The sequence below is a fragment of the Nothobranchius furzeri genome, chromosome 9, assembly GCF_043380555.1.
Source record: "Nothobranchius furzeri strain GRZ-AD chromosome 9, NfurGRZ-RIMD1, whole genome shotgun sequence".
Classification (NCBI taxonomy): Eukaryota; Metazoa; Chordata; class Actinopteri; order Cyprinodontiformes; family Nothobranchiidae; genus Nothobranchius; species Nothobranchius furzeri.
The window spans coordinates 60,278,946-60,298,556 of record NC_091749.1 but is presented as its reverse complement, the minus strand read 5'-3'; the positions used below and the strand labels follow the sequence as shown (position 1 = coordinate 60,298,556).

General features: G+C 39.7%; 1 protein-coding gene across 6 annotated transcripts in view; it reads right to left on the bottom strand.

Moving 5' to 3' along the window:
* Window positions 1-15,161, bottom strand: part of tead1b (TEA domain family member 1b) — an 86,138-nt gene extending 70,977 nt beyond the window's left edge. For 5 of the 6 annotated variants that reach the window (XM_054732068.2, XM_015953053.3, XM_015953055.3 and 2 more), the window contains exons 1-2: window positions 14,991-15,161; window positions 14,403-14,535 (exon numbers count right to left, since the gene is read on the bottom strand). The gene's annotated coding sequence lies outside the window, so the exon portion shown is untranslated. Of the gene's footprint in view, window positions 1-14,402; window positions 14,538-14,990 lie in introns of those variants that run through there. The other variant, XM_054732069.2, reaches the window with a different exon arrangement.
* Window positions 15,162-19,611: the final 4,450 nt, after the last annotated feature.

Here is a 19,611-nt window from a genome sequence, read left to right as displayed (position 1 = left end):
TGACCCTGACCCCAGTGGACAGGAAGTGGGGTCAGTGAATCAGCTCCATAAATCCATACTAACTTGTCCATCTGTGACACATCTAGTCAGAAGTCTTGTTCTAGGGTTATGGTGTCATAAATGTTAGGGCTGAAGATGAAATGTACGCGTTGTTAACTTCTACTCTGAATTGAATCAATAAAGCAAAAGGCCAATCCCCGACAGATTAAATTCTTTGCACCAATTAGACTCAAAGAAACTGCATCAGCTAAATGTGACCAACCCAGCAGTTGTCAGTGAGGACGGTCTCTTAGTACCTTAGAATCTCAGGCCTAATTACGTGTGTCAAAAGAAGGTATGAATGTCACCCACAGATAACGCTTGTGGTTTAAAAATAATTGCATACTTCTGTCTTTGCAGGGTGTACACCATAGAAATGGACTTTTTTGTAAGATGCGGGATGAAGATGGCAAGCAATGTGAGGGATGAATGCAGTAGCTAAGCAGAGTAGTAGGTGTGACATGGAATTATAGGAAATTACACTTACCGTGAGATTACATAAACCACTCACCTAGCTGGAATCCAGCTCCTTAAATTAAGAGAACCCATTTCACCCATCAGACAGAGCAGGGTAATGAAATAGCAGATGGGAGGTCTCAAACATAATTTTCCATGTGGAGTTCTTTTGTGCTGTTATCTCAGAGGGTGCAATAATGATTCTGTGAATGACATTTGTGCGCCCCATAATGGCCCACACAAGCTAAGGCCACAATGTGCAAAACTGTAATTACCGTATGATTTCAAAACTCAACATTTTTAATGCTTTGTAAAGACATATCCTGGCTTTGAATAATTATAACAGCAATGTCAAAACTATTCTTTTTTTTTTTACATGTAACCAACTATGAACATAGGCAGTGATAAATGTTAAAATTCCTTCTTTTATTAGGAAAAAATTAATTACCTTGAGAAATTCATGTTTATGAAGTGCATTCTTTTTAAGAAGGTCTTTGAGAACCTTGAAATACAGTTCAAAACTAACCAAAAATTGATTAAATAAATTCTCTGAATTCTTTTAGTGTCAAAGTAAAGCCGATTTTGTTTAGTACAATGAATTTCAATTGAACATGTGCAGTAATTAAAAAGTCAAAACTTTTCATTTGAAAACGGTGTATTAAAGAAATCATTCGCATATGAAGCATATTTCATAAATCATCTTTAAAAAGGCATGACAGTTAAGTAAATGAATTGCGCTTTCCATAATAAGAGATTTTTATGATTTTTAAGCTAAAATTTTTTTGAAAAGAGAAAATAATATGAAATAAAGATCATGCCAGTTTCCAAATGTTTTGTAGATGTTAGACAGCTGACTTCTGAAGGCTTTGTTACTGCCCCTTTACTTATTTCATGCCTCTTTGAACAGAAAGACTTACGTAAGTGCAGTGAATCTGTCTGATATCATCTCTCTCAAATCTGAAGCCTCCATCCAACTACCCAGCAACCATCAGGCCACTGTGGGATCAATCTTTGCTTTAGATTGATTTACAGGTTCTGTCAAGGCAGTCCTCGTTACCTGCCACAGACTAAGAAACAGGTGACAACAACAACAAGAGCAGGACAACATCACATATATTGACAGTCCTGTAAATAGCACACTAAAGTCAATGGCTAGATCAGCAGATGGGGAAAATAGACTAAATATTTTCTGATGAGACATCCCTCTTCTGTCTGTAATGTCAAACTACACATAAAAGACAGAGTACCGTTCAAATATAAAATGTAACGATGGCTCGGGGAACATTTGCCTATCAAAAATTTTCCATGCATTCCAAGCAGCATTAAGTCCATGTTGCAGCAGCGTGGAGAGCGAGCGAAACATATAAAGCTCAGGAAATTAAAGCTGTAAATAAAGGTCTGTCAGATAAAGGATCTCCTGACAGTTATGAGAGCGGAGCAGGCCAGGGCTGGCTGTTGCCTCATTCAGGACGCGTGCGGACGGGCATGAAAAAAAACAAACAAATCACAGTGATGAGCATGAAGGCAACCATTCGCATGAAGGCACCGCCAATTTCCACCAACTTTCATCTGTTTACTTCGGCTTCTTTAGCTATCGTTTATGCCTCTGTATCGCTACTCTTTTTACAGCCATTGCTCTTCTTTTTGCTGTAGATTGTTGGGCAAATTTGTGTCATTAAGTAGCCAGACATCCATGTGAGTGACTGTAGATGAATGACAAAATAAATGTAGGGGTTTCTCATTTTAGCTCATATAAAGTCTCCATCCTTTCTGATGATTTGATGACTATTGAGATTAATTATAAATTATGGCGCGCACACACACTTTTAGTGTTGATGGTGATGCAAAAGAACTTCTAACCAAAACTTACTTTTAAAGAGCAAGTTCACTGAGAAACCGTTTTCACATGTTTTTGAAATATGATTGCTCACTCTGAGTTTTACTTGCGGGCTAAACGTGAAAGTAGCCTTCTAAAGCTTGGTTTATGCTTGACTCATTCACTTTCCGCTTGGTGATGCGGCTCGCGGATGGAACGCGCTTCACAACTCGCAGTGTTTATGGTGCATGCGGCTTGTCTCTGCGGTGAGCCAATATTCTCCCAAACTGTAGGGGGCAGCATGCATCCAACACTACACCATAGTAGAAGTAAAAATTACTGTTGTTTACAACACGGCATTCCAGCATTTTTTAACAGCATCCTCGTCTTTTCCGACAGTGCGAGCTATTTCTCTCCAAGAATTATTAACAACGTGTTGATTACAGTGATCTTTGAGAGCTGAATCATACAAATGTCTGTATTTACGAACCTCTGCCATACTAGTTACTGCCAATCCGCCATGTTTTTCTGCTTCCGACCGTCCGCGTGGTTAGAAATTTTCCTAGGTGAGCGTTGCGGAAATTTTGGGCCGTGCGGAGGTGCGGTGGAGGGGCGTGGTTGTTAAAATGATGCAATTTCGCCGCGCGAAGCCGTGCGGACCTCGCGGACGCGTCAAGCATAAACCAACCTTAACCCTCTTTCCTGCATTGGCTTGTTATAGAAAATAGTCGAGGGAATGCTTGGATTAGAAAAACCTGTGATATCTGCCCTTCATCTTGTTAAATTAGTATTCATGGACTCACCCATCTTGGCTCACGACAAGGAAGGCTGTATTGACTTAACATCCAGGAGACAGCAGAGCTCGTCTTGGCTAGTAACAGCGAACCGTTAGCATTAGTAGCACTATAACATCACAGAATTCCTTCAGGCTTCAGTCATTTGTGGAGATAACACAGTGTCAGTGGTAGAGTCACGTTGCTATTAGCCAATCAGATGTGAGATGTTCGAATATCCAGGAAATAAGACCGCAAAATCTTTAGTCTCATTTCTATATCCTGAAACAGGAATGCCAGAGCTTTTTTTTCCTCGCAGAATTAGATTCACGAGGCATTAATTTATATTAGAGACCACCGCAAATGTGTTGAAAAAATGAGCGAACTTGGTCTTTACTATTGATTAGAATCTAAGTGTGGATCTTTTTGACAAATCCTAATAATATAAACCAGATGTAACAAAGATGGGCCAAAAACATAATGCTGATAATTGAGCCAATTTTATTAGAGACAATGTGTCGTTTTTACTATTAAAATATCCATCAAAGTATTGTTGAAAATGAAATTAATGATGCCTAGGTGTTGAAAATATTGGCAGCTTCGTAACATGTAACCATAAAAATCGAGTCTAAAATACATTGTTGCGGGTCTATGGCGATGCCATGATAGACACAATGTTTCCTTCTACGTGAGCCCGTGAGGACAAAATGCATTTACTGATTTGTAACAAGCGATAAAACTTTTGCCCTTCATAAACGTTGTTGTTTTACACATCTACCTCTTCGCTTGTTGCCAGTGATGAAAGGGAGTCTGATGTGCTTGTCATTTTGCTGGAGGCTGAACGATCTGACAAAGTACTCATTCAAAAACTGTGCTAAATTATTTATATGCAAATATTAGTTGGAAAGAGCATAATGTTAATTCTGTTAATTAGACTTGTTTGAGGTCAATCTGAATTAGCCAAAACAATTAGGATGTGAAGGATATGATACAGGAGTAACTAACTTCTTGTTTGTTTTAAAACAGGGAATGTAGACTGAACCACTTTGTGTGGCAGACACTCTCTTTACTTTGAAAAGTCAAACTATTGGGACAAAAAATATCTAATCAAATCCATGAATTGACATTTTTAATTCTGAGCTAAAGCATTTGATTGGGTACACATTCCTAACATGTTTTAGAGTCACATCCTTTGTTGCAATCAATGACCTTGGAGCTTCAAAGGTGATGTATGAGGTGTGATAATTTCATTCTTTCTGTAAACCCATAAAGTTGGCATGTTTATTCTTTTACGGCTGCACACTATACGGTTAAACTAAGGGACAGCTGAATCCTAACACGACAGCCAACCCACACTAGTGAAAGAAAGCCACAGCTCTTAAAGATCCAATCATGTGGGCTGATTTAACAAAACTAAAGGATAAAAGTGGAGAAGCCTCTGATCTTCAATGGACCATGCTGGACCAGATTCCAAATAGTTTTTCCAGACATCGAGTATAGTCCTGTAAGGAGTTTATCCGGAGCTCTGCCTGTGCCCTTCACTGGATCCAGAGCTTCCTTCAGGGGAAAAAGAGCCTCCCTGATCTGTGTCAGCCATAACGAAACAATAACCATTTGATGAAAGGTCTTGGCAGAAGGGGATTCGGTGAAACAGAGAAAAGGGAGGAAAAACTCATGAAAATATGCTTTGAATACAAGCTGCTAATTCGAAATGGTTTCTGTAAACGAAGTGACTGACTGCCTTTGCAGCGTGGATTTCCTTTCACTCGTGAGACGCTGAGCTCCACGGCTGATTCTACAGACAGCTCTTAGAAAGGAAGTTGTTGGAGCACGGATTTCCTGATTTCATTGTGGGTACAAGCTGGAAATGTTTATAGTGGTTTTCAGAAACAGACTCATAAAATGATTCATGTAGTATATAATTTCTGCGTATGACCATGTGGCAGCTCATTTATTTCTTATTTTTCTTAAAATAATGACAGGAAATGAAAAAAAAACATGTCCTAGCATTTAAAGACTTATGAGGCCTTCCAATTATGAGTGGTTAAGGGATAATGGAGCTCAAATGCCTTTGTAAACAACAAGTGATTGAGGCTGCCACATGGTAAACATTATAAGGCCTTTGGTGTTAAAGCAGGATAACATCAAACAGTAAGATAGGCTCAATCATTTGTTACTGTAATTAAAGCAATACAAAAGCATCTGCTGGGTCTTTTGTCTCATTTTTGCTCTTGGGCTCCCCCTGACAGTAATTAGACATAAAACACTGCTGTTGTAAAAAAAAAAAAATCTATATCTAAACCCTGTCTTTACAAAGTTGTATACATCAATTTGTTTTCATGTTGAAAGGACCAGAAAAGACACCACCAGCCATATGAAGAGTCTTCTAACCGAATTAGAACAGTGATGTTTTATAAAAATCTATTTAAACACAGGGTGTCGAATTTTATAACAAATGTGTCATGGTCTAGAAGAGAAGCTTTTGAATGGTTGCAAAGTTCTAATTTTTAGTTGTGAGATTTTATAAAACTGGACAATTTTGTATGAAGAGAATTTATTGGTTTAATTTGTCTGTTTCACCTTGGTGCTATCATCTGATTTTCCTCCATCAAACTTTATCAAAAGAAATATGGAACCCTTAAAGATGTGGATCACTTGTTTAATCAATACGTTGCAGTGGTCTCTAGTAAGAATGAATGCCATGTAAGTCGTTCTTGAGGGGAGAAAAATATAACAGTGCACCATTTCCAGGAACTAGAAGTTACCCACATCATAGCTGAGATTCAGACGGCAGGATTTGGAGTCTTATTTCCTAATTTTTGGACATCTTTCCTTGAACTGGTTAACAGCAACGCAACTCTTTTGTATGTCTTATGATGTTTTATCTCCACACACGCTCTGTGGTGAAGATGCTAACGGTCAGCTTCTACTAGTCAGGACGTTCTCTGCTGGTTCCTGTACACTAACACAACAGCAGCCTTCCCCTTTGCGAGTCAAAATGGGTGAGTCCATGAATGTTAAGTGACAGTGTGACGTAGATCTGTCAGGCTATTCAAATCCTAGCATTTTAGCACTTGTTTTCTACCAGAAGCTAATGCACGAGATAGATGTAGGAGACTATTTTCACATTTAGCCTGCATGAAAAACTCAAGAGTGACCAATAATCAAAAATAATAATTAAAAAATTGGTTTTCAGTGTTTAGATACGGGTGTGTACATTATTGTGTGTCTCGTGTGACCTTTCCAGGATGAACCCTACCTACAATTGACTTCTTGAAACACCCAACTTCTTCCTTTGCAATGATGAACTGATGTGTAATAATGAGTAAATGTGAATTCTACCTGTACTCAGCTTTCTATAAGAATGCATTTGGACTAAAAAAGACCAGTGTTGCTCTAACTAAGGTAGCTGACAAGGCCAAAGTGCGTTTGGTGGCTGGCAGTCATTTTATGGCTGCGTTACTGATGCAGATTTACTTAGATGACGTCACTGCCTTTGAGCCAGCTTTTCCTTTTTGGTGGCTCTGTACTTTGGCCTCGGTGGGCACTACTCAAACCGCTGAGCAGCAGCACACACTCTGAGATTGCCTTTCTAGACCTGGGTTTACCTCGGGGCACATGCAGCCAGGGAGCCTGCAGGAGAGTCCTTTTTTGTTTTGACTGTGGAAAACATAAATGTTTTGATGCTGTCTAAACCCTGGTAAGCATCACAGCCTACAGTTAATAAATCTGTGCCTCAAATCGATTCCAAACACTCTTGTTTTGGTTTGCTTTTTCTAAGATAAGTTCTTTTATTTTTTATGAAATATAATTTCTGGTACACTTCATTTAATTTAAGTAAAAGAAGGATAAGACAAACACTTTGTACAAATGAAAGGCGAGGCTTGTTTTGCTTCTTCCATCCATCCATCCATCCATCCATTTTCAGCCGCTTATCTGGAGTCGTGTCATGGGGGGCAACAGCCTAAGCCGAGAGGTTCAGACTTCCCTCTCCCCAGCTACTCATCCGGGGGAATCCAAAGGCGTTCCCTGGCCAGCCGAGAGACATAATCCCTCCAGCATGTTCTGGGTCTTTCCTTGGGTCTCCTCCCAGTTGGATATGCCCGGAAAACCTCACCAGGTTGGCGTCCAGGAGGCATCCTGACGAGATGCCCAAGCCACCTCAACTGGCTCCTCTCGATGTGGAGGAGCTGCAGGTCTACTCCGAGCCCCTCCCGGATGACCAAGCTTCTCACCCTATCTCTATGGGAGAGTCCAGCCACCCTGCAGAGAAAACTCATTTTGGCCGCTTGTATCTGCAATCTTATTCCTTCGGTCACTACTCAAAGCTTGTGACCATAGGTGAGGGTAGGAACGTAGATTGACTGGCAAATCGAGAGCTTTGCCTTCCAGCTCAGCTCTTTCCTCACCACAACAGATCGGTACAACACCCGCATCACTGCAGACGCAGCACCAATCCACCTGTCTATCTCACGCTACAGCTTTCCCTCACTAGTGAACAAGACCCCGAGATACTGTAAACTCCTCCACTTGAGGCAGGACCTTGTCCCTGACCTGGAGAAGGCATTCTACCCTTTTCCCATTCCAATTGTTTTGCTTCTTTTTATAGAAAATATTACAAAAGCCAAAAACTGCACAAGCTTTGACCTGTTAACACTAACAGCTATGATAGGAGCCACTCAAAATTTAAATAAAAGACAAATGTAATAGTTATAAACTAACACACAGATGTAAGTATTTATTTTTGCCTTATTTTGACTTGGTTTTAAAACAACAGTAAAATGTCCAGCTGGAAAAAGAAATACTATTACAATAAAATATAATCACATCTCTGTGTGACTGGCTTCCCATCGATCCCGGGTAAAAAATGATCATATTTCCTAATTTATTCATCAAATCAGTCAGGAAATCGTATTTGTTTGCTGTGAAATGTTGTCTATTATAAAAAAAAAAAGCACTAAAAGGTAGAGTTTGTGTGTTTTTCCTTGTTGGAGAGTCCTGGTATCATTCAAACTTCCAGTGCTGCCTTATTAGTCCGGATAACTGCAGTTATCTCTTCTGTACTTCCAATTGTCGTAAGTAATTATGGTCATATTCTGTCATTATTGCTTACAAAGGGATTCTGAGACATGCAGCCTGCACGATGCCAACCTGCACATCACTGACGGGAAAACACAGCAAGACACGGGCAGCGTTTTCTCATAGAGCACAAAGTGAATAAGAACATCAGACAAATGTCGAACCAAAATGCTGTTCTCTAAAGGTTAACAGGAGAAAAGAAGAGTCTCACTTGGCTCTAAGACAGAAATGGGCATACCACGGCCCACGGGCCACATACGGCCCATTGGGGTTTTTAATCCGGCCCGCCGGAATTATAGTGCATGGTGTTATTAAACCTAAATTAATTGTCATTTTCCCTGCAATGCCTATGGTTCTCCAGTAGATGGCGCAGTCCAAATAGCCCGAATCAGAGAAACAATCGGAAGTCGAGTCTCTGCAATTATTTTGGTAGTCAGACACACGCAGACATGTTCATATTTGTTTATTGCCAGACAGAGTCAGGACCTGTGGAGCAGGAATTTGAAAATAACCAGCTGGAATTGGAAGATTTTTCTTTTGTGACCATTTCAAGGAAGACTGTGAGGACGTATGCAGTCATCGGCTGTACTATTAGCAACAGAAAACTCCAGATTTGAAAAAAAAAACAACTGCATGCAAGAATCGTGCTCTGCAATGGTGACTGTCCATGTTGTAAACCGCACGATTTCCACAAATTTCATGGGCGTCCAGAGGACTAAGGTGTTCGCCACAAGATTATAAACAGGGAGAACTTTGTTCCAAACAAAAACAGCACAGTAAGTAATTCACATCAAAGCACATTAACTTGCATTCTGAATAGCAAAGCCAACACAAATCTAGCTGACGCTACTAACTAACTGAACAACTCTTATCAGTTTCCAAGCAGGTATATTGAGTAAGCTGGGCGGACACTGGGTGACTTTTTCACTCGATTTATGGGGGTTGGATGAGGAAAACGAAATAAAGTAAATCTGTGTTTTGTGAACTGTTTAATTTGACATGAACACGACAAACATGCTTTCTTGACAATCCTTGTCATTGTGTGTAAAAAAAAAAAAACGAATGTGTGTTTTTAGGGAAATAGCAGGTGAGCGGTGTTGATGCATGATTGCGCATGCGCCGTGAGCGGTTCTGGTACTTTTTGGGTCGCAGCCGCTCGCTGTGCCGCTTCAACCCTCACAAGGAACGAGCAAAATATCAAACACTCCAGAAGTCCGTGCGACCTCACGATTGCTGATCGGTCGCTGGTCACGTGGTGTTAATCGCCTCTCGTAACCGCCTGTATACTACACGACGCTCAGCGCAAAACTCGCCCCGATCTTGTGGATTCTTGCAAGAGTGGAAAATCGGCTCAAAAAAGAGAAAAAGTCGCACAGTGTATGCCCAGCTTAATATTCTGTTTCCTCTATAACTTTGGCTAATCAAGTGCAAATGAGAAGTGCAACGACCACCTGCCTCTTGGCCAGAAAGTCGTTGTAAATGAGAATGAGTTCTCAATCGACTTTACTGGATAAATAAAATGAAAAATAAAAATATTCCCAAATGCACAGGATTTATTTTCCATTATGAGAGGACTAAACAACCCCAAATACAAGGTGGTTGTTAAACAGAGCGACATTACATAATTTATACGTAATTTTCAATTTTCAGTAATCCACAAGATGGCGCTATACTCAAATCGCTCACTGAATCTGTCTATATTGGACTTACTATTTTTCATGCTTTTCCCGTTTCAGGCTTTCATAAAAATGAGTCGTCCGAAGAAAAGAAAGGTGGACAGTGGGTGCCAAGTTTTCAATAAAAAGTGGACAACAAAATTTTTTTTCACTGAAGTTCGATCAACAGCTGTTTGTTTGATATGCCAAGAAACAGTCGCAGTATTCAAAGAATACAATATCAGCATTCATTTTTCCACAAAGCATGCTAACTACGCTAGCAAGCTATCAACACTAGAACGAGTGGCTACTGCTGAGAGGTTGACAGCTAATTTACAGGCTCAGCAAAACTTTTTTCAACGACAAACTACGATTCAACAGGGGAGTACTTAGGCAAGTTTTTTGCTAGCATTCCAAATAGCAAAGGCTGGCAAGCCTTTTTCAGAAGGTGAGTTTTTAAAAGAATGCATGATAGAGACTGCAGGTATTTTGTGTCCGGAGAGCAAAGACAAGTTTGAAAAGGTTAGTTTATCACGCAGGACTGTGACTCGTCGCATGGAACTAATTGATGAAGACATAGCCAGCCAATTAAACGAAAAGGCGGAATCCTTCAATTTATATTCGCTGGCACTGGATGAAAGTAATGATATAAAAGACACAGCTCAGCTCCTTATTTTTATTTGGGGGATTAACGAGCATTTTAAGGTAATGGAGGAGTTTTTGGCCATGGAGTCCCTGAAAGGACAAACCCGGGGAGAGGACCTGTTTGACCGGGTGTCGGTTGTCATTGAAAGATTGAAGCTTCCTTGGAGGAAGCTTGCCAACGTCAACACGGATGGATCACCTAATTTAACTGGGAAACACATTGGACTGCTGAAAAGAATCCAGGATAAAGTGAAAGAGGAAAACCCTGAACATGATGTTATTTTCCTTCACTGCATCATTCATGAGTCTCTGTGCAAGTCAGTACTGCAGCTTAATCATGTAATTAATCTAGTTGTAAAGCTTGTTAACTTCATACGAGCACGGGGAACCCAGCATCGTCAGTTTATTGCGTTCCTGGAGGAAACTGATGCAGATCACCAGGACCTGCTTTACCACTCTCGTGTCCGCTAGTTAAGTCTGGGCAAAGTGTTGCAACGAGTGTGGGAGCTGAAAGACGAGATCAGTGCATTTTTGGAGTTAATGGGGAAATCCAATGAATTTCCTGAGCTGAGGGATAAGAACTGGCTCTGTGACTTTGCTTATTCTGTGGACAGTTTTTCATACTTGAATGAACTGAATGTGAAGCTACAGGGAAAAGATCATTGTGTACATGACATGTACACAAATGTGACAGCCTTTAAATCCAAGCTGACCTTATTCTCTAGCCAAATTTTAAAAAAATCCTTTGCTCATTTCCCCACATTAGCCATGCAGACAGAGGCAACCGGAAATGCGAAGAAATACAGCAAATCTCTGGATGACCTGAACAGAGAATTCTGCCGTTGATTCTCTGATTTTGCAAAACTTGAAAAGTCACTTGAGATTGTGTGCTGTGTGGGGTGAAAACTACAAAACTGAGTAGGGATGAAAGAAAATATCGATAGAACAATATATCGTGATATCTTTTCCTGCAATATTATATCGATATTCAAAAGTTGTGTATCAAATTTTTGGAAGAATTCACATGCAAACATTTATGTATTTTATTTTCTTGTAATGCAATTCTAATGCTGACCACTAGTTGGCAGTAGTGAGCAATGAGTTATGTTTTTACCACTGAAATGTAAATCTCTCAATTATGGTTCAGATACCTCATGTTAAACATGTTATGTATCAGTCTGGACTGTTTATTGAATTTTCCTACAAAAACTTAATTCTAAAAAAAGAGCTAATATCGTCTGGCTGAATGTATCGCAATATATCGTGATAAAACGTATCGTCTCCGCTGTATCCTGATACGTATCATATCGTCAGAATTTCACCAATGCACACCCCTAAACTGACTGTGTTGCAGCCAGTGAGAATTACTGATGGATCTGAAAAGGGGAAGAAGTATATGGTTAGGTAGTCATGTGCCAAAGGATGATTATTTTTGTGAAAGATTTTTTACTGCTATAAATGCAGTTATTTTTCAAAAAATTCTTGCATATTAATGCTTTACCACAAAGGCTGTTCACAGTGAAAATGAACGAGTTTCCCTACTGTGTTGTGTGGGAAAAAAATTTATTCTGAAAATAGTTTGTACAAAAAGGGGGTTGAAAACTAGCAAGCTGACTGGCTTGTAGCCAGTGAGTCACTGATGGATGGGGATGGATGGGGAAGAAGTAAAGTATATGTCAAAGTATAACTTTTTGTGTGAAAGAGTGTTTATTTACTGTTGTTAATAAATACAGTTCTTTTTCAAAAAGCCTTGCATGTTCATGCTTTACTACCTATTAAAAGGTAAACCCTTTTATGCAATGGCATTTCCTTGTAATCTGTATTATTCCGCACAAACACTATCCATCTGCTCCTGGTATGGCCCTTATGTCAAATTTTTGAACCCATTGCGGCCCACAAGTCAAAAAGTTTGCCCACCCCTGCTCTAAGAAGTAACACAATCCACTCTGTGCTTCACAAAAGCACATTACTCTGTCCACACTTCAGCACAGATAGACTGCGCTCTCTGCAGTCCTGCCCTCTGTGACCTGTACAAGGCAGCATAAAGGAAGACAATCTGAACGAAGAGGCAACACATCCACAAGCACCACTCGTTCTCTTTCACACCAAACCGCTTCCTTTTGAACTACGAGGCTGAATAATTATTGCGATATTTTTAATCACTTAAAGAATAGAAACTAATCTTGCTTGACAGGAAAAAACCTGTGTTTGTTTGTGTGGAACTGGGCTCAACTCTGCTGATAATGCTTAATGTGCACTAAAGCTGACGGAAAACAAATTTCTGAGGCAAAGTCTCAGTCAAAACAGACACAACAAGCTATTCTTGTACAAATGTTATGCAGGCTTCTGTCCAACAGGTCCAATGGTTACATAATGCAAAAAAACAACCTAAACATCTTTTTGTTGTGTTTTTCCTCCTTATAATAGCAGATTTACACTACGGCATGTTTGTTTTTTCGCCCGACTGCAACCTTTTTGCCTCATTTTACTTACAAAGTACTATTTGCTTTTTACATTCAGCATTTAATTCTGGTAAATGATGGAAAAACTCATGATCCAGAGGTGCAGAGCGCTTGCACACCTACACTTACTAGATGCTTTTTACACTGCATAAGAAAAGAGGTGCACAGCTGTTAAGTGCTGAGCGAGGATTATTTCATCTTTTGCTTTTTTTTTCTTTTTTTTTTTTGCAAATGCCACAATTTTTTTTTCCATGCACAAAATAAAACTTAAAAGCACACACGGAGATCTGGCATGAAAACGAACACGTTCATGTTATAATAGTTCTTAGCTAAACAAATAATCAGTCAAAACTACCTGATTAAATCACACCAGACTATCAGAGCTCTGTCAGCTTTGACCTGATTGCCTGATTGTCAAAAAGAATCCCAAAAACCTGACTATTAAAAAATGGAAAACGCATGAAAGTACAACGCTGACTTTAAATGTGACGAATTATAGTTGGACCGAGAAAATTTTACATTTACAGCCATGTCATGTGGAAAAATATATGTTCCCAGAGGTGGTTTGTTTCATGGCTGTTAATATGTTTAATGTTGAATAATCACAAAATACATTTCAGAAGTAATTCTATTGTAGAGTTAGAACATAAACACATTAAAGAGGAAAAATCCAAACTAATAGAAAAAATCTGAACAGATCACTGTTATATTTATTTATACACCTGTAATATCTGTATTTTTGCTATTGTTTGAATTTATTTGAATAATAAAAAACAAAAATAAAGGTAAAGATATTTAGTTGTTTTTTGTCCTGAATTTTAGATGCAATGATAATAATTTATGTCAATATTTGTCTTATTTACTAATCATCTACTTTTGTATCATTATTCTTACTGTGTATATAATCTTGAATGACACTGAAGCAAAACAGAAAAAAACTGAGTTAAAGAAAAGCTTTATATGTTACCTTTTCAGCAGACTACATCCCATTAAAAAGCTTCCAAGTTGCAAAATAGCTGCTTGTCTAAAACGTTTTATTTAAAAAATATATGTGGACGAACTGATAACCATAATCTATTAGTTGGTTTGCTGCTAGTGAGGAGTGGTTTACCTGAACAGGCAGATAAAAATGACACCAGTGAAGGAAACCTCAAATTAAAGCAAACTTTATCTTGTTTTAATAACTTATAATAGACCCACATTTAGAATAAATGGTCTGTTACAAAGTAACAGAGCCACTCAAATAAATGTAAGCAAATATTTTCCCACAATAGGCCCTGTTATAGTGTTTCAAACAATCAGAAAATAAGTCAGAAGATTGTGTTTTAATACGTCGTTTAGCTACATTAGCATGGCACAATAAACTAGTTTCGACGGAGCTTTTCCCCTCCGGTCCGGTTCGGTTCCAGTAACAACATGGAAGAGGGGTCGGACCGGAGGGAGAAAATCACAAACCAGCATTCAAAAACGTACTTACACACTAAACTTTCGACGGTAATCCGAGGCTGCACCGTCCACCGAGCCGACGCAACAAGTCTCTCCCCCGCCGTGTAGCTCTTTCTTCCTCCGAGGTGGTCCGAAAAGCCTCCAACAACTCCCGGCTGAGCCAACTACGGAGAGGAAAACAGCACCGTTTTCAACCGTCATCTTGTCCCAAAAAAAGGCTGTAATTCGTTCTGTGTGTGTTCTCTGTTCGTCCCGAATTCGAGTTTTTGCCCCCGCAGCCTGGCTCGGGCCATCTGAGGCGTTTATAAGGGGCGTACGATCGGGCTTCTTTACAAAAAATGTGAAAAATGTCAAAGATTTTTTTTTCTCCTGCCGTGTCAAAGCCGTGAGCTACAACAGTGTTTAAAGTGAAGCACCCTGTTGCAACAGCGGCCATCTATTCCCGCCGAGGAAACAAACGAGCAAACGTTACTCCACGAGCTGGGACGTGAACATATAAAAAGATAAATAAATAGGATAACATTTTAATCCAATGTGCAGCGTTTCCAAAAGACCCAAACTAACCCCGTGAACAAGTCTACAGCCAGTTTGCATACCTGCAACTACCACTGAAACTTACCTCGTTATTGATACCTCATATACAAATGTCCCTTTCTTTTGATATTATGATGTTACTGGGTATTTTGAATACTATGTCAAGTTATTCTGGTGTTTCTGGGCCAGCCAGGAAGGTGTAGGTGAATCGCTTCGCGCACTGACAGAGATGCGAAGAATGCTCGGAATGAGAACAGGAATGAAATGAACGCAGGGAGCGAGTTTGCGCCGGGGCGGAGCGTGAGGTGGCGTCATCCCGAGCCCAGCGGCCAGCAGGAGGCCTGGGCAGCAGGCAGCGGCTGGCTGCGGAGCGGGGACGAGGCGGAGGAGGAGGGCAGTGAACGTCCCAGGAGCTGACGCCTTCACGGAACACTGCCAAACTCGGAATTTATAGCTTCACAGCTCTCAGAGCGATTTATGGTTCTAAATGCTCTAACCGAGAAGGAAATTGCGGAAATGTTAGTTCAGAAATGTACAAATATGGTTTTATTTAAGTAGTACGTAAAACTGATAGCCTACCCATTGTAAAAAGTGCTTTGAATCACCCCAGTTTGAAGAAACAGATAGTCCTGACTCGAAAGATGAGCCTGGACCAGCTACAAAGAGTTTCCAGCCATTTTAAAATAAGTGTAAGTAAAAGTAAAAACACTGTATAAAGGCGTATATTTATAAACGTTTACACATCAATAAACGTAACGTCACACAATAATTCCTTAATAATTAACAGCAGAAGGTTGCCCTGTAATCAGAAGGTTGCAGGTTCGATCCCGAATCTGACCAGAGAATGCTGCTGTTGTGTCCTTGAGCAACCCGCTTTGCCTGCTGGTGGCGGTCGAAGGGACATGTACCGCCTGTGTTCAGCAGCTTCACTTCTGTCAGTGAAAAGATAAAGCTTACTCATCTTTTAATACATTTGCAACATTCTCTTGTAGGAATGAATGCCTGTTGTCCTATTTGAGGATGTAGAAGTCATCCAGACCAGAAAGTAGCTTCAGACTGTGCCTGAAGTGTGATACATGAATCTTCAGAAGCACAGGCTCGATTCAAGTGAATTAGATTTGAGTCAAACTATAATTGTGAGTCTGAAAACTTTAGACTTGACTTGAAGTAATCACAAAAGCCCCTGGACACAATTCAGGCTTTACCCTAGTAAGGGTAACATGGGCAATGTGGTAGAAAAAATTAGTTAAGTGCCCACTCCATAACCAGAGGCTTGCAGGTTCAAGCCCCAGTCGTGTCCTTGGGCAAGACACTTTACCGGCTTTGCCTGCTGGTGGTCGGAGGGACTGTTGCCCCAGTGCTCGTCAGCCTCACTTCTGTCAGCGTGCCCCAGGGCAGCTGTGGCTACATTGTAGCTCATCACCAGGGTGTGAATGGGTGAATGACCGATTGTGTTTTAAAGAGCCTTGGGGGGTTGTAGAACCTAGAACATGCTATATAAATACAGGTAATTTATCATTTACTAGTAACTAATGACTTCACTTGGACTTGAACCTGTTAATTTAAAAACAATACTTGATATCCCACACAAGAGGAACATAATAAAATCAACATGTGCTGTGAAATGTTATTATATCGGTACTCCACCTTTTTTCACATGTTCAGCTGTGTGAAAATGATTTATTAAACTGTAATTAAATGAAAAATATGGTTAAATGACTCGTTTTGGTCTCAAAACTCAATATTCAAGACAATCTTGTCTTAAGATCTAAGTAGAAAAACATGAGACTTACTTGTGACTTGTGAAATAATGAGTCAGCCAATTTCTGCTCAAATGTACTGGATAAAAAAATCAATTTAAAAACAAGTTTTAATTTATAGTTTAGTAACTTAATGTTTTACTTAATCAGCTGGCTAATGATGAGCTCAGAAGAAGAAGAAAAGATCTTTTCTATTGCGCCTCTCAAGATAAAAATCACGAGGCGCTTCACAAAAACAAAAAATTTAAAATATAAAAAAGAATTTAAAGAATGATTAAAAATATGTTTAAAATGAGCAACAATAGACAATTGTGATTAAAAATGTAAAGAAAGAAAGAGAGTGAGGGAATAGGAAAGAGGAAAATCAGTGGATGACGACGACAACGACGACAACGAGGACAACGACGACAACGATGACAACGATGACAACGACGACGACGACAATGATGATGATGAGAATTATTGAACCCCTACAAATAAAAATACAAGCACAAAACTACCTCTAAATGAAAACAAAACTGCAATTAACTTTCATTACTTTCAATTTCAGATTGAAAAAGAGGCTTTCATATATTTGTTTGAAAACCATTTAATTTTTACCAAAACAAAAAAAAACATAAAGCTCCATATAAAAACAGCAAAAGTCCTTAAAGAGCAAGTCACCCCCTACCAGAGTATTACTCCACTCCCACTTCCTGTTTGAAAAATGAAACAAATGCTGTTGCCTAGCAGACCGAGAGGGCGGAGCCGCCAACAAATACACACACAGGCTCACAACGACATCTTAGCCAATAACGATGGCAGATTTAAATTCAAATGCAGTGCAGAGTTTTTACCTGACAAGGGCGCAACACTGACAGTTTTAGGCAGAAAATTTAAATTTTAACTAAAATGCACTGAAGGGCAAAACTATTGACTACACGTGTCTGCAGCATGATTAGACACACATTTATATAGTTTATCAGAAAAAAAGTTGATTTGGGGGTAACTTGCTCTTCAATAGAAAGATGAGTGATCACTAGAATGGTCATAGTAACCCAAACGTGGGGCAGATGTTGTAAGATTTTTAATTTTTACTTTGCAAGGAAAAAAGGGAGACCACCAGAGTAAATTCACAAACAAGTGTGGCTTGCTGTCACAGTTTTTGTGCCATCTAAACTTCCCTTTTCAGGACACATTGTCCTTTTTTAATTCCGTTTTTGTTCAATTAACCCAGGCCTGATGCACTTCCAAAGAAACTTGAAAGCAACAGCTGACACTTTAAGATTGACCCATTTCAAACCGGAGCAGAAAAGAGAATTCTGTTGTTAAGGCAGACCTGCAGTGGAAAATGTTTTCAAGCTAATTCACAAACAGCATGATTTCTCCCATGTAGTCCCAACATGTTTACAGTTATTTATCAAACAGATCTTTTTTTAATACTTGGTCTCATTATCAGTGATTGATGTACAGTTTTAACTAAATAGCTCTTCTTGATGTTGATTAAATCTATAATAAAATTCAAATGTGTGGAACACTGAAAAAGCTTTTTTTTAATGATTATTTCTGATTATAACCAATCACTCTGAGTTTTTCATGCAGGCTGAAGATGAAAATAGTCTCCTACACCTATCTCCTGCATTAGCTTCTGGTAGGAAATAGATGGTGAAAATCAGACAGATCTACGTCACACAGTCACTTGACGTTCATGGACTCACCCATTTTGACTCGCGATGGAAGGCTGTTGTTGGTTTAACATCCAGGAAACAGCAGAGAACGTCTCAGCTGTTAGAAGCTAATCATTAGCATTAGCAACTCCACCACATGAAATAACTCCTCCAGGCTTGTGTTATTTGTAAAGATAAAACATCAACGTTGCAAAGCAGTGGTAGAGTCCTGCTGCAGTTATCCAATCAGAGACAAGATGTCCAATTATCAGCAAATAAGACTCCAAATACTGCCGTGTAAAGCTCTCTTCTGATGAGGCATTCTTCTAGTTTCTGAAACAAGCACATCGGAGCTTTATTTGCCCTTGAGTATGACTTGCAAGGCATTCATTCCTACTAGAGCACTGCAAATGTATTGATTCAATGAGTGTGCCACACCTTTAAAGGGGCATTATGGAAATTTGACAGCCAAAACATGTATAGAAATAATACATGTCTTCTTCATACATTCTCCTGCAATGCCCTGGTCCTGTAAAATGAGCCCTGACATTTTTATTGTGATTACCTATTTTTCTGTAAAATCACAGAAAAAGAGAGTTGCTCGGGTCGAGCAGGCTGCTTCATGCGCGTTCATGCTCAGGCAGAGCCCTCCAAACCGCTCTTTAAACGTTGTTTAAGCTGTCATCAAGGATACAAATGTTACAGATACAGAAGACGTCACTGGTGGTTTAGCTTGTCTAATAAGACTGCGACTCTTCGTGCAGAAGACCTGGGTTTGATTCTGGATGTGACATACCGGTAGTTGTTTTAGAGTTTGTTTGTTTTTTACATTAATGGTATATTTTTTTACAGTAAGATGCCCAAATTTTTATTTGAGACTTGCCGAACGACATTGAATTCACAGATAAAAAAGATGTGGGTTCAACTTTCATTTTGGAACAATTTTTCAAGCAAGGGAATGGAATGATCTGAGCATGCAGGAGGACTGACGCATCATAAACCTTTGTCGGCTGTGCTGAAGAGAAAGGTACAGAACCAAATTATTTAATTAATTAGCTGTGCGTTCTCCTGTCCTCTGTCCTCCGGGCCACACACACACACACACACACACACACACACACACACACACACACACACACACACACACACACACACACACACACACACACACACACAAAGGACTGTCTCAGCTGTTATTTTCGTTAAGGAGTGTGCACGTACAGCATGCGCGCCTCGTGCACGAGCCTCCTATTGAAGCTGCTGTTACGCATTTGGCCTGAGGGGGCAATCACGAGCATAA